Source organism: Taeniopygia guttata, chromosome 1 (genome assembly GCF_048771995.1).
Source record: "Taeniopygia guttata chromosome 1, bTaeGut7.mat, whole genome shotgun sequence".
Taxonomy (NCBI): Eukaryota; Metazoa; Chordata; class Aves; order Passeriformes; family Estrildidae; genus Taeniopygia; species Taeniopygia guttata.
Genome location: NC_133024.1, coordinates 44,368,564 through 44,392,836, shown reverse-complemented (window position 1 = coordinate 44,392,836; position 24,273 = coordinate 44,368,564). Strand labels below are relative to the sequence as shown.

The 24,273-nt window shown below is 37.3% G+C and overlaps 1 long non-coding RNA gene across 8 annotated transcripts in view; it reads right to left on the bottom strand.

Annotated features, from left to right (window-relative positions):
- Nucleotides 1–489: 489 nt before the first annotated feature.
- Nucleotides 490–24,273, bottom strand: part of LOC115494885 (uncharacterized) — a 70,668-nt gene continuing 46,884 nt past the window's right edge. For 7 of the 8 annotated variants that reach the window (XR_012055465.1, XR_012055464.1, XR_012055461.1 and 4 more), the window contains 2 exons: nucleotides 24,097–24,270; nucleotides 19,243–22,932 (listed from right to left, as the gene is read on the bottom strand). This is a non-coding gene — a long non-coding RNA (uncharacterized lncRNA). Of the gene's footprint in view, nucleotides 16,014–19,242; nucleotides 22,933–24,096; nucleotides 24,271–24,273 lie in introns of those variants that run through there. The other variant, XR_012055467.1, reaches the window with a different exon arrangement.

The window sequence follows — 24,273 nt, the reverse complement described above, 5'->3', positions numbered from 1 at the left end:
TATTTCAAATCAATAGAGACAGAGAAAGAGACAACTCCAAAAGAATGTTCATGAAATGTTCCACATGAGATGAATCACCTTCTGGAGGTGATTGTTTTCTCTTGACTATCAAAGAGTCTTCCTAGTCTAAATTTTATCTGTCCAAGTTACATTATAAAAATTCCTTGCTTTTCTTAGCTACTACATCTTTCTGACATTTTTCAAAGATTAATCACTGTTCTCTTCCTCTAACAGTTTTCAATTTCTTTCTTCTTCCCACTTGCTCTGTGAAACTGTGGAAAAAATATTTAATAATTTAAATACAATCTGTTAAGTACACACAGAGAAAAAAAAGATTGCCTAGTAAGTAAAAATATTTACTGTCTCTACTTTTGAAAGGTTACTTTAACAACATAATATTTTTTTGTTTTGCTTTTTGTTGGTGTTTTTTCTTTCTTTTTAAAAATTCTAGTAAGCATGGCTTTACCATTAAATCACTAAATAGATACATTTTTGGGATTTCTGCTATAGTGTTATTTTTGCTTTCTCCAGAGCTAGATATTTTGAAGTCTGTGCAATTTAGTAGACATTATATCAACAATGAAAACCTTTTCTGATCATCAGCTACTGTGGAATTGAAATACAAATCCTCTAGTTGGCATAATTTAAGTATTATTTACATTATATTATCTGTAGGAAAAACAGATAACAATAAACAACCTATAAACAACCTATAAACAACCTTCTTGCGTTTTACTAAAAAAGCAAACAAATCTTTCTCTTTTTAAAATAAAACAATAATAAAAATAATAACGATCATGTGGGTTGAAAACTTGAACTTTGTCTTTGCTCTATTTGCAGAAGGATGTTGTATTAAAAAACACAGTTTTTCAGTTTATCACAAGATTGACCCAAAGGGGAACTATAATTCTAGCAAAAAGACCTATTTAATGCAGAAATAATAGCAACAAGAATGTATTCTTCAAATGAAAACATTTTTTTCTTCTTCGCAAAAACAGAAAAAGATTTATTGAACAAAAAGCATAAAAAAGATATAAATTATGATAGGAAAAGGGACAATGAGCACAATTGAAACACAGGAAGCTTCATCTGAATATGAGGAAAAACTTCTTTACTTTGAGGAGGACAGAACACTGGACCAGGATACCCAGAGAAGTGGTGGATCTTCCTTTTCTGGAGATATCCAAAAGCCACCTGTACCAGTGCAACCTGTACTAGGTAAACCTGCTTTAGTGAGATGTTAAATTACATATGCCTTCCAGCAATTCTGTGAATAAAAAAGAAAACTTATTTTTTATCTAAGAATTCAGAAAATCAGAATAGAAAGGAGCAAGAGAACTGTGGAGGTGCAATGATATGACTGATTCTATATAAATTGCATCAGAACCTTTTTATTTTATGACAGTATGAATTTATTTGATTTGCCTGAGGTTCTGAAGTAAGTACTACTTAAATACACACTCAGGGTTCCTGGATTTATATACTGAAAATAAAAAGAGTTAGAGTTAGGGTAAGAGTTAAAAGACATGAAAACAAAACCAAAAAACCCATGCTGTTCACTTTAGTGAACAAACAATGAATTTACAGCAGGACAAGCCAAGGGCTATGTGATTCACCTGGGGAAGGTCAGCTCCCCATGTAAGAGCGTCCTGTGACAGCTCAACTTGTTTAGCATAGATGAATGAAGTTCAGGCAGACATGCTTTCTTCCCATATCAGGATGTAAAGTCAGGAAATAAGACAATCTTTTTCAGCAGACAGGCAAGTATCTGTAGGAACACATTCAGCCTGAAAATTAGTACGAGGCTTCCCAAAGAGATGTGTGAGTTTCTGGAGCAGCTAATTACTTGCAGTCCCCTTATACCAGATGTAGAAGGGTTATTAGTGTCTCCCAGAGCTGTCTCTCTGTTTAAACAATTTTGGCATAAAACAGAAATATCCAGTGAGGAAGGGACCTAAACACACAATTCCTTCTCTGCGTCCTAGCCTTTGTGAAACAGCTTCTTGCTTCATAGCCCTGAAATGCCTCCAGAATTTCACCTTTTGCAGTGAGCTACTACATAACCAGAAAGATGAGTCCTCAAGCTTTTATATCAAAATTATTTTGGACGTGATGTTTAGAATCACAGCTAGAGAGGTAGAAAGGCAGATTTGAAACTACTAAAACCAAAATTAATGTTCATCAGGCCTGTACCTTGTGAGAACAATGATCCACTAAGCCCTTTTTACATCCACTGTATGTAGTCTGGGACCAGTAATATTAATGTTCCTCTGTTAATGTCTTCTGTTAATTTTTCAGAGGGATCTTTCTTTAACAGTCTGTCATCTTCAGCACACAGCTTCCAATCTAATTTCCAAAGGACACCCTGAAGAAGCAGTTAAATTAATCTCAGCTAATTTTTTCAAACTTATATTAGGCATTTATTATAAGACCTGCAAAATACCTGCAAATTAAAAACAGAAAAACAAATAAACAAGCTTATATGATCCATTCCAGGGAGCAGCAGAGACTAACCCTTCACCTCAGGGGTGATGCCTACCTGTCCATCAAAGATCCTTTACTTAAATTGTAAGCATGATTTCCATATTAGTCCTAGAAACCTAGTTGTCTTCTGTGCATAAGCTAATAATAATTTTTTAAGTTATGCATACCATTCTTGCATATTAATTGCACACTGCAAAAGATACAGAAGCAAAGTGACTCTGTGGGAGGAACACAACTCCAGAGGGTTATTGCACCCTGTTTCAGGAGTGGCTAAATTGCTCTCTGGAAGTAACTGGACTTTAGGTGAGTCACCAGCATATTTGGCTTCGCCTCCTGTCTTCTAGAGGCGAGTGTAGACTAGATACCCAATGGTAATCCTTTTGGAATCAGTTGAGCCCTAATGATGAAGGGACAACTCTGACCCTCTTAAAAATTTGCAAGTTAAAAAGAGTTCAAATTCCACAATAAATTATGTAGATTTTATATATTTTTTGAATTTAGTATCTGAAAAACCCCAAACAAACAAACAACCAAACATGCAAACAAACCCCCCCAAAATGTATTTTCCAAAGATACAGTACAAAGAGAGAAGATTTAATTCAATTGTCTGTACAGAGGCATTTATTGCTATTTTACCCCAAGAGATCAGAAGCAATCAAGCAGAGTTGATAAATTTGGTGCACATGATGGCCTTTTACTCCTCCAAAGAAGCAGCTGGAAGCAAGGCTGTACACTGCATGACGTCTCAAGCGGCACTTTGTGCAGGTGTATAGGAAATGTCACACTAAAATACTTGTCACAGGCAAGAAAAAAAACATTGAGAAGATAAGAATGGAATTTATTCTTATTGTAATGAAAATATTTGCAGTTTAGTTCAAAAAGTATTATTCAAGTATATTTGAAACAAAATGAGAAAAAAAAATAAAAGAAGATAAAGTATACCATTGTACAAGGCATCTCAATAATAATAAAAACAACAATAATAACAACAACAGCAACAATATAATTCAATTTAAAAATGCTACACACTTCATTGTTACTGTTGCTTTTCCTCTGATGGTATGCTCACACTTATGGTAGGTACCGTACATTTTCTGGCTACCAAGAGTGTACAGTACTTATCATCATCACACAGGAAAAGTGAAATTCCAGCAAGCTGTAAGTGTCTTTTACAAGAAGAAGTGAGAGTTGTATGATAAAGTTTCTTCTTCTCTTTCTAAGATTCAAATTGGACTATTTGTCCAACACACTTTTGCACCTTGATATTTCTTTCAGGGATGCTGATCTGCATCTTCATGTTGCATCCAAATTTAGTGTACCATATGTCGAATGCTTGTTATTCTTTTCTCTTGTTATCCCTATAACTGTTCCTTTCCAATTCCTATTTCTTTCACTGATGATTGGTGAGTTATTCATAGCCTTGCAATCACCAGTAACAAGCTGTGCCTCCCTTCTCATCATCCCATGCACGCTATGATCACTTTCAAGGCCCTTGTTTTCATTCCAAGTATTTATTTCTCTGTGATAAATCAATATATGAGGAAGTTATAAATACTCTGTTTTCACAGAGAATAACTTTCAGCTACTAATAGGTATATAAAAATTATGTTTCTACAAATTAATTTTAAAGATCTGATTGTTAGGAAAAGAAGTTATTTTGGCTAAATCAGGTAAAAGCAAAACTACAGACAGGTTCAGAAAAGCTCAGACAACCTGATAAATTTAAAATCTGAGGCCTTTCAAACCTGATAATAAGCCTGTGGCTGGCAATTAGTAATGGCAATGTTATATTTACTGGTTTTCTGGGCTAGAGAAATAATTAAGTAATGAAAAACTGAAGATGAGAATGGGAAATAAACCTCTGAATAACACTAATACTGATATTCTACATTTACTTAACCCTTTACTGTTCAACTGTCATGATACTCTCTCCACTGAATATTTCTCTACTTTTTTGCACTAGCTTTTTCTTTATCGTACTATTGTTTTTGTTCACAGTTCAGTACACTGGAGGAATTTGTAAAGCATGAAAAAAAAACTCACCCACGTGCAAGTCAAGAAACAACAACATACATCCAAATTAGAGGGAAACTGGGACTTCATTGTACAGAGGTCAAATATCAGTAAATTTCTATTGCTTAAAGTCTGAAGTATTATACCAGGCCTAAGGTTATAAATACTTTTAGAAAAGTCTCCCACATAACATTTCCACAATATTTTTCTTCCAAATATGATACAGAAAACATTTAAGGGATATAGAGAAACTAAGCTTGTATCTTGCTTAAATTCACTTAAAAGTCCTTATAATTCTTAAAGTCCAAATGAGAACAAACCAACCAAACAAACAAATAAAGTAAACAAAATTAAGGGGACATTCTCATTGCTAATGTCAAAGCACATCTGTATTTTTCTCTGCATATTTCTACAGAAATATGAGTTGTAAAGTTCATACTTCATCTTGTATTTAAAGTAAGAATAAATAAAATAAGATAAAATAAAAATAGCTAAAGCCAGTAAGCTAATCTGAAATGGAATAAACATTGTTCACCCCCTCAAAAAATATGGTAAAAAAAGGCTTTAGGAGGGTATGTAAACGAATAAACATAATTTTAAAAGTCTTAAAGCCACAGTCTCAGTTCCTTCATATAGAGTTTTGATGCCCTTAACTTTGGACAGCAGTATATGATTTGCATCCAAATTTTTTCTAAAACCTTAAAAATGGACTATGATACAAAGGAGAATTGATACACACACGCAAATTACATGCAGTAAATTATATGGAGTTACAAAATTCTGATATAACAGAATTCTGTAATCTGTCAGTGAGACTGCTAAGAAGAACTCATCAGGGTTTCAATATTTCATGAGAAAGCTATGATTGTATTTTCTTTACTGGGTAAACAACGAAGATACTGAAACAATAATAAGAGGTAATATAGATAGAGGATGTAATACAGCATGCTATTTCAGGAGACATTTCAAAGAGATATTTACTATTACTATATCAGGAATACATTAGAGAGATCTATTAAGATGACAGGGAGAAGAAAGACCCTAAGATAAGACATAAGACTAAAAGAATGTCTACACCAAATAGAAGACAGTGGCAAAGAAATGTCTGACTTATACAAAGGAGACTTCTTGAAGACATTGTCTTAACTTTTAAAAGAGATTTGCTTTCTCGGACTGGCACTGTGCTTATGGATGGGAGATTATTTTTATGAGGACGCTTGTATTATCATGCAAAGATATGCCTTTCACAGAATGTCAGAATCAACTAGGCTGGAAAAGACCTCATGAGATCATCAAGTCCAACCTATGACTTAACACCAACATGTCAGACCATGACAATGAGTGCCACATCTAGTCTTTTCTTAAACACCTTCAGGGATGTTTACTCCATCACCTCCCTGGGGAGTTCATTCCAATGCCCAATGACCTTTTCTGTGAAGAACTTGTGGCAGTATCTCTTCAGCAGTGCCCAGTGAGAAGACCAAAAGCAATGGCCACAACCAGAAACACACTAGGTTCTGTCTGAATATCAGAAAACCCATTTTTTCTGTGAGGATGGCTGAGTCCTGGCACAGGTCTCAGTCAAAACAGGCACAAAGAGTGTTTGTGAAGTCTCCTTCTTCAGAGATCTTAAAAATCCACCTTGAGATCATCCTGGTAAAGCTACTCTAGATGACTCTAAGCAGGGGGAAGGGAGGAGGTGACCTTCAGTTGTCACTTCCAACCTCAACCATTCTTGCGATTCTGTGATCTTACGGTTCTAGAGAAATTCAGTTAAACTTTGGTAATTTTTACACCATCATTCACTGTAAAGTATAGTCCAAATCCCAAAAATATTTCTATTATTAAAATTGGAAAAAAGAGGTGGAGGGAAAACATGGCTGATATCTAGAAATATAATTGCAGAAATAGCACCAGAGAAGAAAGAAGATCAATGTAAGCGAACAGATATGCTGGCATGAGATTGGGAAGGTACAAGATGCCAAGAATAAATTTGCATTCCAAAGTAGAGGTAGATTCCAAACAAAATTGTTGTAGTAACCAAAAATAGGTAATAGTAAAGTTTTCTGGAAGAGCAGGGAAATTGTCTCAAGCTGCTTTTAATGTGAAGTTCACACATTTAAAAATGTGAGACTGACAGTCTCCTAACAACTGAGACTTGGCTAGACTTACTGAGAATATCTACACTATAAAAAAAAAGGCCAGTGGAAAAGTGAGCTTGGAAGATGCAGTTTTAATTGTTATGCACCACATTTGAAAATTTTTTCTGCAATAATTTGATTTTAAGGTTACACAGGGAAAACAGGATGATTCATACTACCATTTCATGTCAAGATGCTCTGACCAGAGATAGTGTTTTATAAAAATAGCACAGGATTTAAAGGTCCAAGTAACTATTGGTAATTTTGAGATATCATTACCTAGTGTCTTGCGAATAAGAAATTTAAGGATTTGAAACTGCTTAAAAAGCTAAGGAGATAGTGTGAGGTTCTTTTGGGTGTACATGGCTAGGTTTTGGTAGCAGGGAGACAGGAGAGGTGGCTTCTCTCAGAAACAGCCAGAGGCCATCCTGTGTCCAGTCGATCCAATGTGAGCTGGATCCAAAGAGGACCAATCCCTGACCAAGGTAAAACACATGAATGACAACAGTAGAACCTCTAGGATAACAGTTTTAAGGGGAAAAGTTACTGCAGTACCACAACTGCAGCTGTGGCAGAGAAATGAGAATATGTGAGAGAAACCACCTTTCAGATACCAAGGTCACTGGTGAAAGATGGGGATAAGGTGCTCCAGGCACTGGAGCAGAAATTTTTGTGCAGCCCATGGTGCAGACTGTGGTGAAGCAGCTGAGTCCCTACAGCCCGTGGAGGTGTGTGGTGCAGCCTGTGGAGGACCTGCAGATGCATCAGAAGGAAGCTGCAATCCTGTGGGAATCTCACACTGGATCAGGCTCCTGGCAGGACCTGGGGTCCTGTAGAAAGATGTGAATCCATGCGTAGTCAGGTATGCTAGCAGGGTTTGTGACCACATGGAGGACTGCTGGAGCAGTTAAGGAAGAATTGTAGCTTGTGGAAAGGACTCACATTGGATAAGATAGTGGAGAATAGTCTCCTGAGAAAGGGATTTCCCACTGGATCAGGGAAGAGTGTGAGGAGTTCTCTCCCTGAGGAGGAAGGAGCATTAGTGACAATGCGTGATGAACTGATCACAGTGTCCATTCCCCACCCCTTGGTGTTACTGGCGGGGAGGAGATAAAGAATTAGAGAGCAAAATTAAGCCTAGGATGAAAGGAGAAAGAGAGAGGGAAGGTGTTTTAAGATTTGTGTTTATTTTTCCTTAGCCCACTCTGATCTGGTTGTTAATAAATTTAGCTAATTTCCCCAAGCTGAATCTGTTTTGCCTGTGTCAGTAATTGGTGAGTGATTTCTTCCTGTCTTTATCTTAATACATGAACCTTTCTTTATATTTTCTCTCATCTTCAGGGAATCCAGACAAGGTTAAATCACCAGAGAACTGGAAGCAGAAATTGCAACGTCCTACACATACTGAGATCTTTTGTGAAAATACAAATTTATTAAATATTCAGTATAATACAAGCTGAGGTAATTATCTTATCAAATAAGTGTGTTTGCTAAGGTTTAACTATTATCACTCTTAGATTGGTATAAACCTCATAACAATTTAAAGCTGACCATGTTACCATGTCTTTCATCCTTCCAGACTGCTAAGCAGCACAGGATTATAACAGCAGGGATATTAAAAGTTCAATTAGTTTTAATAAGACTTCAGGTTCTTATCAGTGCTGATATATTTCTACCACATTTCTGGATATAGTTAAAATATCTAAAGCCAGGATAAGTAGTATAAGAATTTAATAAAAAATCCCAACAAAAAAAACCAAACAAAAAAATCACAAACATAAAGCAACCCCCCAAAAAGTCCTGATTGTCCTGGACCAGGAGCATTTGCACAGAATAATATCATCAGGGTGTTGGAGAAGAGGAAAAGTAAAATTCAGTGAGATACCAGTAAGCCTAGATTCCTACATTAAGATCTTAGCAGGTACAAAAGATTATCTAATTTGAATATCTGAGATCAAGTCTGTGATCCTGAAAGATTTACAGCTGGTGATGTGTGGGACTGAGCTCCATGGAAGACTCAGGTTTTCACTGTGAAATGTCTGAGGTATAAAATTTTCTCAATTCATACATTCTCATAAAGTGTTTAATCTTGAAACAGGAAGAAGAATTTGCTACTTCTATATTGACTAAATAGAGCCTATGTCCAGAAATTGGGCCTTCATCCACCAATAAGCTCAGAACTTTCAACCTACTGGGCATAACTTGTACATAAATAACCACTTCAATAGCCACTTTCTTTAAAAAATGACTGGAGAGTGCTTCTTGCTTTTATACAAAATTTTTATGAGTATTACAGTTACGAAGCTTCCAAGCAACATAAATCTGGTTACCCATGTCAGTTACAGAATATTTCCTATGAATACTTCAGCATGATACAGACAAGTAGTCCATAAATAGTCAGAAAAATATTTCCATTTTCAAAAAATGAATGAAAGTTTAATTAGGTTATAAATAAAGAAGTGGAGAACATAGGTGAGATGAGAATAATCTAACAGCCCATTATTTAATATACTTGCCTAGAAAGGAAAGTTTTAAAACTGTTTAAACAGGTAGCATGGATTATTTGTTAGTCAAGATGAATAACATGATATCTATCAATGTAAGATTCCTAATTTCCATAAAGGAAGGGGATTTAGGATATGCCATATCATACTTTTCCCCCCATATATAACTGGAATCAGCTTCCCAGTCAGCATGATAGATACTTTATACTGACAGATACAGAATACCAATTAGTGAAATGCTGAATATTCCTAAATTCAATGTAAGGACAACACATGGTCTCAGGTAGTTAAATAGATATGTAAATTTCAGCACCAAATAAATTGTTCATAAGCGCCTAAAAAGTTTTTCATCCCAGTTTTACTGATGTAGCTTAGATGAATCTTGAAGCACACCTTTTTGTATTGTAGTCACAGAAGAGATGGGCTACAGAAATCTGCTACAACAGTCTGCAAAAAACTTTATATGAATTTTAAAATAGCCAGACACATGGATCTGCAAGCTGTCAATCAATCTTACATGTCTGGAAGGATAAATACCAATATTGGCAACTATCCCTTCATGTTCTGTGGAAAAAATGAAAGAGGTATTTTTTCCCTCTTTTTTTTCTTTGGAAACAAATAGGAACTTCAGAATGTTTTAATTCCCTGGTTTTAATCTGGAATAGGTTAAAATATTTAAATATATGTTTTTTAAAGCACTAGTCACTGGCTAAATATTAAATGTGTTATGTATTTAGTCTTCCTCTAATCTAACTACAAAAAATATCATGGTAGGCATGTACCAGTGTCTTTATGACAGCAGTCTACACATAATGATCTCATGTATCCTTCTGATTGCACACTGTAAATGCTGCAGACCAGCTCAAACTCCTTCAGCTCTCTATGTTGCCACAGTACATAATGGAGTGAACAAAATAAATGGTGTGAAACTACTAGTTACTATGCTTGTGTGCCATGCTTTCACATTTTCATGGACATAAAATCTGTAGATATTAATTTTTTGGTTTGGCACATACTCTGAAAATGACTGCCGAAACACAATTTGCCATACAGAAGAGATTGCAGTTTACTGAGGCTTGGATATTAATATGCTTGAGCAGTCCTCGGAACAATGGTAAGCTTTGCACAGTTAAGCAGAAAAGTGTTATCATTTGTCTTCAGAGAATACCTTGAATAGATATTTTGCATAACCTTTTGGTATCATGCTAAAAAGATTCCTGGAAATAATGGACCTCCAGACTAACTATAATCAGGCACAGCTATCTGAATGGTAGTTTTCTAATTAGCTCATTTGGTAAGCTAATTAACATCCAAATTAATTAATTCAGTTCTATCTGAAAATTAGAATGAAGTAACTCATGTAAACATTTCTCTCTTTAAGATGAAGTTGTCTATTAGCTAAAGTCAGAGGTTTTCTTTAGGTTCAGTAATAAAAGATTTATAACTAAAAAAAGAATTAATTCCTGTCAGATAGATGAATTAAACTGCATCTATATCCACTTACATATAAATACTTTAGCATTCCTGGATCCAGATGCACATACTAGAGACCAACTGATTGTACACAAAAGCCATAAGGGGATAGACATCAGCATTTTTTTTCCATTTGATTTTCTGATTATATTTATACATATAATATACATGTGTGTATATATAAATATATACTATATCTATATAAAATATGAACTAATGTTTACCTAAAAATTGACTGTAAAAGGGTATCAAAGTTAGAAATTTGTGTATTGTACTTGCTGCCACTTAATGTAAATTATATATTACACTTCAATTAGAAGGCTACTAGACTTGAATTGGTGTGACAATTCTGACAGGAAAGGCAGCAAAAATGACTAAATTATCCTGATTGATTGAATAGTCTGTCAGATTCCGTCAGTATAGAGATACTGCTGGTTTATATCCTATTTTCTGTTAGATTCCCATTGAGAAATCATGTATGAGTCTAACACATTAATTTAATATGCTTTATAAATAGGGACACATTAAATATTAATATGCATTTTAGTATAGGCTGCTTATAGTATATAGCAATTATTAATTTAGACATATGAATACTATAAGAGTCTGTTGGAAATAGATACAAGTTCAACAGGAACATAATGCTGGTTTAGGACTATGCTTTCAGGCAGATTGCTCACTTACAGAACAGTAGAAGTGGGGTTAATGTTACTTTACTTTAGATGCCTAAAGCTCCTCTGAAATTCTGGTGAGCAATGGAAATCATGCAATAATCTCAACCTTTTACTAGCTGCCTAATGTCAACATCTAAGTATGGTGAAGTGAATGCCACCACAAAACCTATGGAAATTGAGTAAACATACAAAGACTGGACTCATGCCTTGAAATAGACTTCAATAAAATAACTTTCTAGAAGTAACCTTTCTTCTTTTGAGGGAGAGAAATACTTTTACATGTTACATATTATAAAAAAGGAGGGTAGAGACAGAGAGGAAAAAAATTTCATAATGAAACATTGAGTAGCAAACAATTTTCTACAGCAAAAAATGTGTTTGCGGAGAATGTCTTTATGCTCACTCATTTGTGGGGGATCAATCTCAAGTAACATTAATCATCTAAACAATGTTACTCAGAATTCATTTATTGACTGACAGAAACCTTTTAAAGGTAATTAATTGGCTATATATCCAATTTTTAGATGGCAAAAGTAGAAATCGGTTTCCACTTAAGATTCTGGAATTCTCTTAACCAGGTAACGAATATATATTGGTGGTGACATTTTTTTTTTAAGGATTTAGAAATCAAGGATAGAATTTTACCTAATACATAATCTGTGATGAAACTGTTGTTGATTTAATTCATTATTTTAGAATGCAAATGAATTTCTTGTGGACAAAATAATAATCATGGATGTAAATTTGAGCATATATTCTCCTTAAACAATTTTTTCTATTCTCCAGAACATGAACGGTTCATATCCTATTAAACAGCTAGTATCCTAACATCATATTAAACAGCTGCTTTTATACCAGAATTGAATACCAAACTCTGGCATAAGAACTTGGTTGGTTGGAAGGTAAGGAAGGTGCTGTCTGGCTGTTGCTTTGGTTTGCTTTGATTTGTTTTTTTTTCTCAAGCTTCACATGAATATCTTTCAGAATTCAAGTCTCTGACAAGTATATTTTTTGATGTCTGCTGAAGCAGACATGTAAGACATGCAACTGGAAGACTACATTGAGCTGTTTGCTGAAGGTCGCACCCACTTCATTGTCTAAATCAAGTGGTTTGTAGCAGGTGCTCACTGTGATCTCCTCCATCTTCTCTGATCCTGTGCCATATATGCGAGCTGTTCCTTTGCATAGAACACAATCCTCCCCCCTTGCTTCCTCTTCCCAGTTGTCCTGGAGGGCCTGTGGACATTCATGAAAACCATTCCACCATGTCCCTGTGATCCTCTGCGATGAGGTCATAACTGTGCAATTATTAATAGGTTTTCAGTTCCTTCTCTTTGTTTTCCATGTTTCCACAACTCATATAGGCTTCTAGACATACCATTTGTTCCAAAAAGACATTGAGGTTTTTCCCATTATTTCTATCTCTGGTGTGCTTTCTACAATCTCCCCCTCTCTCACTTATCTGCAGGCATTCATCTCCAGTGCCTAAAGACCCTGGCTCAAATAACTCCTCACAAGGCTGGCAAGCCAGTTGGGAAAGATAGTCTATGCCACTCTCCTTGGCAGCATCTCCTCAAAGAGCTTTGCACAGTCACAGAAGTCTGTAAAGGACACCTGCTGTCAAGCCAGGAGTAAGTGTGTAAATGCATCCCCTCTCCTGATTTGGCCTCTCCCATTTAATGGCAGTGCCAAGAACAGCATCTCCATGCTCATCCCCTATAATGTAGATTAAAGACCCATATAGTGACTATTCATTCAAGGTCTCTCCTGGCAGTGATCATCAGAGTCTGTGCAGATGAGCAGCAAGGAGGTCAAGGTGACATTTTGGCTCTTGCCTCTGTAGAATCTCCACGAATGTCCTACTGATTTATCCTTCAGCTGAGCACTGTTGCTATGCAGTACTCCTACTTCATTATTCAGCTCCACCAGCAGGTGCTTATCTAAACCAGAGTGCTGGTCTTGAAGGGGAGGCAGTCAACACCCCAAACCCTGCTGGCTTCTGGAACAGAAGGCAGTACCGACAGTCTGTGATTGGACATCTGCGTCCTTCCCTAAGATCTCCTCCTAGATTAAGGCCTTTAATGTAATGGGGTGCTCACAGCAGGCTTTACTCTACAGTTACCACTACTGCCCCATCAACTTTTGCATCACTGAAGAGAATGTGCCATTTGGCCCTGTAGACCATTGGAAATGGTAGGTATACCTGTATGCCAGTCTTAGTTACAGGGCTTTGGGTCACAAATGTAGCCAGATGTTAGTTAAATAGGAAGCTGGCCATGAGCTTATCTCCAGTTCCTGCATAAATTCCCACTCAGTAGGCAACTTATCATAGCCTCTTTTTATTCTCAGCTCCTGTAAATGCTGGGTTCCTAGAACTATCCCTTCTGTGCTGTGTTCCCCTTCATCTCATGCTGTGCTTGTCAGACAATGCATTTGCAAAAAACCTCTGGTGAGAATGAAAGTGTTCCCTAGCTGTCTGTAACACTTGTCTTTTGGTAAAGGAAATGAGGAACTAACATTTTCAGGACTAAAATATTAAAAAAAACATCTGAAGATTTTGTGCAGGGTGCTGCTGTCATTGAAGTCAAAATTAAAAAAAAAAAAAAAACAGCAAAAGGAAATACAATGAAAATTATCACTGAATTTAATGGAAAAAGATCAAATCCTTTACAGACTTCCAGAATTCTGAAAGAACTTTGTCTTAGGGGCAGTAATTTTGTAATATTTTTTCTCTTCAGAAAAAAATGTTCTTGTTATGCTTTTTAAACAAACACAATTATAATTTTATTTTCACTTTAGCATCCATGGCAGTGAAAAACTGCTTCGTAAAAAAAAAAAAATTAAAACTTGCAAGCATTTTCTTATTAGCAGTCTAGTATGCTTTCTGAGACCCAGGGCCTTGAAAGATAAAATCACAGGACCATATGATAATTCAGGTTAGAGAGACCTTCAGTATATTTTAGTCTGACCTCCTGCTCAGAGTAACAGTGGTGAAGTCAAGGCAGGTTGCTCAGAATGTGCCCATTTGGGTCTTGTAGCACCTCCACAATGGAGGTGACAAAGACTCTCTGGCCAACCTGTTCCACTGACTTTTTGTTCACATGAGGAGTGATTTTTCTTTATATGCGATTCTAGACTGCCTTGTTTTAATTTGTGTGCTTTGTGTGTCACCCTCCCATAGTGCACAATGTTAAGAGGCTGGATCTGCCCCTTCTACAACCTTCCCACAGGTACTGCTGGCTGTTGTTAGGTCCCCCTTCTGTCTTGGGATAAACAGGCCAGTCCCTCCACTATTTCACATGACACAAAATCTAAGGCTTCCAGAGATTATTATGTCACAAATAAGTTTTGCCTCGGTAGTGAAGAGGAGATCGAGCTGTGTGTCACTCTTGCTGCCAGACCCAGTATCTGAATCAAAAAGTTATGTCAGAAACTATTCAGAGATATCAGGAGTTTGAATTTTACAACATTTTCTTTTCCTGTGTCTAATATTTAAAATCTACCATACAAATAAGGAACTGTGATACTGAAACCCCCTCATGTTTTAGAGAAATTTCGTCCACTATCTTGCTATGATGGTTTGAGGTTGGGTGGATGCCAGGTGCCCACCAGACCCAGTCTGACTCCCCTCCTCAACTGGACAGGGCATAAAAAATAAAACTAAAGGCTCATGGGTTCAAATAAGGGAACGGGAGAGATCACTCACCAGTTACTGTCATGGGCAAAACAGACTTGTCATGGGGAAATTACTTGAATTTATTACCAGTCAAAATCAGAGCAGGATAATGAGAAGAAAAATCTTTAAACCATCCACTCCCCACCCCTCCCTCCTTTCCAGGCTTAACTTTATTCCCGGTTCTGTCTAGGAGAATCAGAATCCTTCTCCCTGGAATGGTGTAGGGAGACAGGGAATAAAGGTGAGTCAATCCCATATTGTTTCTGCTATTGCTTCACTCTCAGAGAGAGTCTTTTCACTGATTCAGTGTGGGGTCCCTCCCATGGGATACAGTCCTCCATTACCTTCTCTAGTGCAAGTCCCTCCTACAGACTATAGTTCTTGATGAACTGCTCCAACATGGGTCGCTTTCAATGGGGTGCAGTCCTCCAGGAGAAAACCGGTCCAGTGTGATCCTCATAGAAACACAAATCTTGTCAGCAAACCTAGTGGGCTCCTTTCTCCAAGCGTCTGCAGGTCCTGCCAGGATCCTGCTCCAGTGTGAGATTTCCACAAGGTCACAGCCTCCTCTCAGGCATCCACCTGCTTTGGCATGGGGTCCTTCACAGGCTGCCAGTGGATCCTTGCTCCACCATGGACCTCCATGGGCTGCAGGAGCACAGCTGCTTCACCATGGGATGCACCACAGGTTGAAGGGGAATCTCTGTTCCAGTGTCTGGAACAACTCCTCCCCTTCCTTCTCCACTGACATTGGTGTCTGCAGGGCTGTTCCCCTCACATATTCTTATTTCTCTCTTCTCTGGCTGCAAATACGTCTGTGCCATAATATTTTATTTCCTTCTTGTTAAATATCTTATCACAGAGTTGTTACCAGCATCACTGGTTGACAGCCCTGGCCAGAGGAAGATCCATCGTTAGCCAGCTGACATGGGCTCTGTCAGATACAGCTTTACCCGCTTTTCAGAACAGCCACTCCTTTAGTCCTCACCACTACTAAAACCTTGGCAGACCATCCTGATACAAATTCTCAGGTTCATATTTCTGCATCCTGGAGTGTGGAAAAAAGGGAGAAAAAAAAAAATTAAAAAGTAAAAGAGGGGGAGTGAATTAAGCAGGAAGGTTCAGAATAGAATAAAAACATTGAATGTAAATATTTTCCTGACATTTGTCGTTCATATGAAATGTAGCAGGCTCAATCCAGCTAGCTCTAACATGAGTATAACTGCATACAGTATGACTAGAAGAGTGCTGCAAAGCAACAAGTTGACTATTAGATGCTTGTGGATTTCCCTGGATTTTTATTAACCTTTCTAGTTTCCTACAGCATGAACTTTTGTCACAGGCTTAAGATTTGTTGCACATTATTAGGTCTGCATAGCAGTGATCAGGTACCTTTGCTTCCTGGAGTTCTTCACTGACTGTGGGCAAGACCCCTTGCACCACAGAAAACAAACTTGCATCCAAAACCTCTTTTTGTGAAAGATTGTTTGGCTTTAAGCTGCATTAATGTTGATGGCAAACAGGTGGTGATATTCTGAAGAGTCTGACATATTTTAGAAATGTTGTTAAACATGAGTGTCACAGTGGTATGTTGTCACGGCAAGACCAGTACAAATAAAAGACAAACTGCAATACAGCACTTTTTTGCATTGTATGCAATTATCTTAACAGAGAAAAAACAAAAATATAAAAATATTTTGAGATGACTGATTAAAACATTTTACAGTACTTTAACTAGTGGCAAAAATATAAAATATTTCAAATAAATATAGACAAACTCATACTTTGATTAATGATGATGTTTTATATGTAGGTGTCACTAAATGTCACTAGGCAGGTGACATTTTATTAAGTTCAAAACTTCCTGAGATCTAACTTTTTCTGTGGTTCAAATTCTGTTTATGCTATCCTTTTAAGTCCTGAAGTTAAGTAGCCATTCCCAGAAGCAAGGCTTTTTTAAGGCAGCACTTTTGAGAATCATTTTATAGAAGCAAGAAGATCAGCATTTTCAGCAAAGAAAGACATTGCCAGAATTACTGAAAGCATCACTTACAGGAATTGTTAAAGAAACATACAACTTTTCTCTCTCATGTAGACGAACTCCCAGCTAATGAAATTACCAATATACCTCTGGGCCAATATATGCCTGGATACCCTAAGGTTCATGAATGTCTTTGTATGAACCAGAATTTAGTAGGCAACAAAATTCATCTTATGTCCTAGGAAAAAAAAAGTAATTGATTTGAAAGAAATATACAAAACTATATGTATTGACATCTCTATTTGTCAAATTAACTATCCAAATTACTGTTAGGGAAGAGCTCATATATCCTTTCTAGTCAGATATTTCCTTAGATTTCCTATTTGATTTTTTTTTTATTTATGAGACTATTCTGATGATTGCAAAGGTAAACATTTCTTATTTATACTTAAAATATTTTCAGAGTTTCCAGTTGCAGCTTTTCATATATTTATATGCTTTTGTGCTTGTATCTGTGGACTTATAGATAGGTATACAGCTCTGATATTAATTAGGAAGATGAGAGAAAGATTGTAAATGAATGACCAATCACATGTTCATATGGAGTATTTGGGGTATGTTCTGACTACAGATTACACAAAAGCACAGTTTGGCTATATGCAAAATAGAATTGAAGGGGATGGGGAATTATTGTATAGGTTTGGAATACTTATACCACATATATACTGGTGTTTCTTGGCTACTAGAAATAAAAGTTGCCAGCTATCACTGCAGGGTAACAAACATGTAGTAGAGCAGCAACCAAGAACTAATGGAAAAGTCACATTAAATATGGACAGAGACATTAACTACAGGAAACACTATTTGTTTGAAAATTATGGCAAAGAAATTGCTCCTTGCATAATGAGATTGTTATTTTCAAGGCCTTCCTACAATTCATGCTCAAGAAACTAAAGGATAGAATGAAAAAAAAAAAGTCATGAAGACAGACTAGGGAAGCTGAGGGGAAAATGGTTTTAAACTCAACCTGTCTTTGAAGCACTTAACTTTGAACTGATCTCTCTGGACCTATTTTTCTCATTAGGCAGAGATGGCTAAGAGCAGCACTCATTAAAGAAGCATGAGATTCCCTAGGGCTATTGAATCAAGGTTGAAGTTAAAAAATGTCTTAATCATCTCTTTTTAATCTCTGTATTTCACTCTGTCTTTTTTGCTTACTTTCCTTTCACCCATCACAGCTACATAATTACCAGGTGAAAAATTTTCTAAATCCTGGATTCAAAATGCTAACATATTATATTTTTAAAACAGTAAAACCCCCACAGTTTTGCTGTCTTTTTTGATAATTTAGGTGAAAGGATGGCAGAAACACCAAAAAGGTATGTGTTATCTATTTAAATGCCAAATCTGCTTCATGTTGGTTATGTCTATACTGCATGACAAAGGATGCGACTTCCCCTTCCTTAGTTGCTCAACTGTGTGCTGATGTCATCTTGGGAAATGGTCTGGGTTCCTCTGAAAAAAATGAAACTAGTGACTGGATAAGAAGGGATCACAATAACTACTATAATTGTCTTCTTTGGATACTTAAGTGGGGGCGCAATATTGGACATGGCATGCTTGCTATGGTTTAGTTGATAAGGTGGCTCTCTCAAAGGTTGGACTTGGTGATTTGGAAGACTTTTCCAGATTTAATGATTCTACCCCTGTTTAAGACAACTGGTGGAATGAAAGAAACCGTTTCAGAAAAGTTAGGAGACAAAATGGAAGAGAAGATTTAATTGCTTTATGCATCTCCTCTCCCTCTTCTGCATATTAAGTAAAACAGTTCTCTCCAATTCCTTCAGTGTGCTAGCTAGCATGACTTTACAAGGATAAAGCAAGAACCAAAATCCTGTGTAGTATCATTATAGCAGATATTGGTTATCGTTTCCCTAGAGATGGGAACCAAGCTCCAAATGAATTCACCTAAATTTAGTTTCTTGTATGTGTGGTGGGTGTCTGAAGTACCACAACTGTCAGTAGATATAAGCCCTGACTAAAACCTCATCCACTTGCCCAAATGTAGGTATCTAATGTCATTTTAGAGCCTGTGGGATACTCTTTTTACCTCCAGATCTGTGAATGACACTGATCTCCTGTAAATTCTATGTCATAGTCTCTCATCTTCAACAGATGTATTGGATGACTTAGTGTCATGGTTTGACGCTGGCACAATGCCAGCGCCCCATGAAAATACAACTTACCAATCAAATGCTGTGAAATGTGATCAAGAACAGAGCAAAGCAGGCCAAACTTAATAACAAAGGAAAAAACTTTATTACACTACTACTACTACTACTATAAAAGGAAAAGAAAGGAAAGAAAAAAAACCACACAAAATTCGAAATGAAAACCTTCCAAAACATTTCTCCTCCCTCCACCCAACTCCACCAAACCCCAGCGAGACCCATTTGGATCCTTAATCAAGGTTTCACCCTTCAATATAATTAATACTGAGTCTATCGGGGAAGAGAGGAGTCCCCCTTGCACCATAGACCCCCAGGAAACACAGCTGCCACCTCTTGTGTTTCCAATGTCACACGTGGCACCGCCCAGACCCACCGGCCAGTGTGACATTCTCCTCTCCATGTCACAGTGCTCTCACCACCGTGCATGGACAGAGACTGCTTATAGGGCCCCTTTAAGGATGCTTTGCCAAGGACCACCAGGAACAACAGTCCAGTATCACAATTTGGGACTAGAGTCCCCCCCATTTTCCCCTGGGGCCGAGGGTCCAAAAGACAGAGATCGCTTTCTCTTCTTCCCTGAAGATGGAGGGCATCCTCACAACCTCCTCAGCTCTCTCTCTGTCCACTCCAAAACTGGTAGTTGCTGAAGAAGGTCTCTTGGCTCACCAGTGCATCCCCCTAAAATGCAGTCCCTCTTGAAAGAAAGAGTGGTTCAGTCTATGGTAAACAAGCAGAGTCCAGCCAAAAGCCACTCTATCATCTTCCCCCAACCTTCTTCTCTGAACATCTGAGGTTTCAGGCTGTCTCTCTTCCTCTCTTTTTTCAAACCAAGGAGGAGAAAATTTCACAAAGCTTTCATTTCTCAGGAAGGGTTAAAAGTCCCAACTCCCAAGGATGGCTCGCTGCCCAGGCTCCAGCTCCCACAGCCCGGCTGGGCACCTTGCGGCCCCCCCCGCTCTTCTCCTTCCCTGCGGTGAACTGCTGGCAAAACCACCGCCGTCTCTTTTTCTCTCTTGGGAGAGAGAGAGACTCTGGGGGGAACGGAGACATCCCAGATTTCTCCACCCTTCCATCTGCAGGGGGCCAGGTCTGGTTCCAGCCCCTCCACCCTTGGGCCTACCTCCACAGGCCGCATGGCTCCCCTCCCCCACCCAGCCCGGGCTGGGCAGGGGAGGTCCTTACCATGCGGTGACCGGAACCAAAGAAGAACGAGTCCTCCTGGGAATTCCGCTTTTAACCCCTCTGTGTTCTCAGAGGCGTGTCCACCTTCAATTGGTCACGCCAAGTGTCAGTATCTAAACCTGACCCCTGACTGGATGGACCTCTTCCTTCTAAAAAAAATTCTCTTCCCGTGTCAAACCATGACACTTAGCTTTAGGATTATTTAGCTTTGTGAAAGTAAATTAATCTCAGGATTTTTATTGATTTAATAGATGTTTATGTTGAGGAATACCTTCAGTGCTGATATATGTAGCTTAGGAGGCAGCTGTAGTTTGGGCTGTGGATTGAGCTCCAGGTGTTGGAGCCCCAGACAAGAGGCTGTAAATGTCTGACCCTTTGCAGAACAGAGGGCACAGGGGCCTGTGTCCCAGCCAGGTGACCAGGAACTGAAGCACAGCTGGAGCCAATGACCCCACATTTTCTCACTGAGACTGTGAGGGTATGGAAGCCCAGGGTTTCCTATTATTGAGAGCCCCTCCCCCAGTCAGAGGAAGCAGCTCATGGTGTTTTTTTGTTTTATAGTTATTGAACCAAGACAACTCTTTTAAAGATCAAGAAGCCTGGGAAACCTCATGCAATTGTGTGAGTGGGGGGTGTGTAGCTGTGAAGGGGCATTGTCCCCAACTCAGGTGGTGCAAGTATTACTACCAGAGTGGCTCCTGGATGATCAGGTAGGGAAGTTTCCTTAACATTTATACAAATTTTTCCTAAAATCTATACACGAAGCTTGAGATGTAAGACTTCAATCCTGCCCCAGAAGGTAGTTAATGCAGGATTTAGATTTTTAAATATATTTTTCATGTGTTGCTTGAGACATCTCAAGCAACAAATGAAAATTGCAGAGATGGCCACGCAAACCAGCAATTGCAACAGAGGGCTGACATAAATCAATTGAGTCTTGTTACTTATTACTTCTGTGTCACCTCAAAGTTATTGCCTCTATTCTACTATGTGGGCAGAGGGAACATCCAGCCTGTAAGGGAATATTGTTAGCATATTTTCTTTGTTCAAAAAATAAAGACTCAATCTTTACTTAAAGGGACGCATCTTATCTCATTCTCTTGTCAGATGACTGTTCTTGATTGAATCTTGAAAACAAAAAGTTATGCTTTCCATTTAAAAAAAAGGGGATTTTACCTACTCTCTGTCTGTCTGTCTGTCTGTTTCTATCTCTCTATATATATGTATGCATACATATAAACTTGAAGTAGATAAAATAAATAAATAGAATACAAGAAATAAAACTTCTGGATGCATCTGCACTGCCAAATAGGGACTATGAGTAAGCTTTGATCTTTTAAATTGGACACTTGCTTAGCTGTGAATTCATTTCTTGACTATTTGGACAAACTCAGGTATTTTATTCCAAGACAGTACAAGGCATATTTCCAAGGCAAGTTAATGTCAAGGAATACTACTAGAAAACAATGAGCCTAAGACTCCATCAGGCAAAGCTTCAAGAACCCTACAGTCTGTCATTATTACTCAGTTCTACTCATATTTTTCACTTCTTTAAACTGAATTATTTTATTACTGATAAAATGCAAAAGATAAGTTCAAAGTTTATTTATACATAGTAATTGGATATGGTCAATGTTGGTGTATGCAAAGAAATTAGTTTTCAAATGTGTCTTTTATTTACATCATATGATAGCTTCAGTATCATAAATTCCACATGATGAATGAGGCCCAGTATTTTCAGTCTTCTTGCAGATAAAGGATAATGATCCAAGTGTCTGCTTTTAAGATTATTTTGTTTGTTTGTTAGCCTCAGATCCATACATGTGTATAATACATGGGTATGATAGTGGCATAAGGTGACACATAAGTTTTTATGTGGTTTTAAAATAGGTAGAATCAAATTATTTTTTCCTGAATTATCATAGGGACTAGTGGCTGCCATTTGTCTTATTCATGGGAGAACTGTCAGATGTAGGACACTATTTAAATAGAGTATATGCTAAAAAATTTTACAGTGCTTCTCAAAGTTTTTCAAATAGAAATGACTGGAAAAACAGAAAATAAAAGTGAGATGCCTGCATGAATCTATTTTAGTAGATTATTTGACTTAACAGCAGATATGTTTTTTGCTTTATGGTTCATCTACTCTCTTGCTGGAGCACATCCATGTAAGGTCTTATCACACATTCTGCAATTGGAAGAGCAATCAAGCAGATACAATGAGTTTTATTTTTATTAATTATTATTTATGTCTTAAACATAAACATCTATGTGTTAATTTGCTACCAAAAAACTAGAAATACTAATACCTGCTCAACTGATTATTAGGAAGACTAAATTCAAACATATTAGGAATACTGAAAGGATGCAAAAAAGTTTGTACAGCCAAACTGTGTAAACTTCAGCATTATAGAATCACTTGTCCTGATTAGTCACAGACAGCAACTAACCATGCAGACAGCAACAGCAACCATGCAGCCTCTTGCTCACTCCCCGTCATCCAGGCGGGATGGGAAAGAGAAATTGGAGTGTTCCTGGCTGTGTTCCCTCTTGTCTTCTTGTGCACCTGCTCACTGGTTGAACATGGGAAGCAAAAAAGTCATTCACTTAGAAGTAAGCATTATTCAGCAACAACTCAAATATCAGTGTGTTGTCAACGTTATTCTCAGCTTACATCCAAACTACAACACTGTACCAGCTACTAGAAAGAAAAGTAACCCTTATCTTAGTTAAAACCAGGACACCACTTAAACAGAAAATACTATCTGTGAATTTGGAACAAAACACTTCATCTAAGATGAAAGAAAAGTGAGAATTAGGACTTTATCCAGCTAATTACCCTAAAATTCTACAGCATAAAACAGAATTAGGGAAGTTATGCTTCACTATAGGGTTATAGCACTGTCTGGATCCCTCTTTCTCATCTTTCAGAAATAGAGTTACCTTTTTTTCCAACTGCGACAAAAATAGATGACATTCAGTGACATAGACATCACTTTGATCAAAAAAACTTCAAGATGTTTGTTGGCTATGAGGCATTGTTTTTGTACAGTAAGTCATGATCTTGTAAATTTAGGTATTTTTTAGTGATAATAACACTGATGATTAAGTTATAATGTGATAGTTTCAAATCCTGAATATTTAATTCACTTTTGAAATACTAGAATTAATATTTTGCTTTTGAGAAATAAGTTTTCTCTAACCCTGCAATATTGTTTTTTCCTTGTGAAGGTGTTGGCAGATAGAAGCTGATTTCACAGGAAATCATGTTGGATTACTAAATTTGAGAAAAAGCTGCATAAACACTGCATGATGAATAATTATCTCTCTATCACAACAGACATTTTATAAAACATGTATGCATAATTTAGAAGCTATTCGCAAAATATGTTCAACTAAAATATCATGAAAACTGAGTTAGCTTAATTTATTAGAAGACATAGCAATTAATATGTGCACTGCTATTTGTAGTGCAAAATTATGTTTGACTGTAAAAAGCTTAAATTAGAGAAACTTTGTAAATTTAAGTTATGTAAAGGCTGACTTTCTAGATGAAATTAAATCAAATTTTGAAGACTGAGTAGCATATGTAGTGATTAAAAGAAATAATATAAATTATGGCAGAATAAGGCATGGCCTCTGCAGTGTTAATAGAAAGACCTTTATTGGTTTCAAGCACTTATTTTTATACTTTCCAAGGCTGGGATAAGATGCTCCACTTTATGCTTATTGATTACCTGCTACCATGCTTGCCTGGTGAACTGAGTGTGCTGTGGTTGCACTGCATGCGCGAACAGGATGAGATGTTTCATCTTGGTCACAGGTCGTGCTACCTGATCAGCTTCAAGGTTGCTGCTGCACAAGCTTTAACGAATCAGCCATGCTGCTCATGTCATTTAACTCATTCTGCTCTG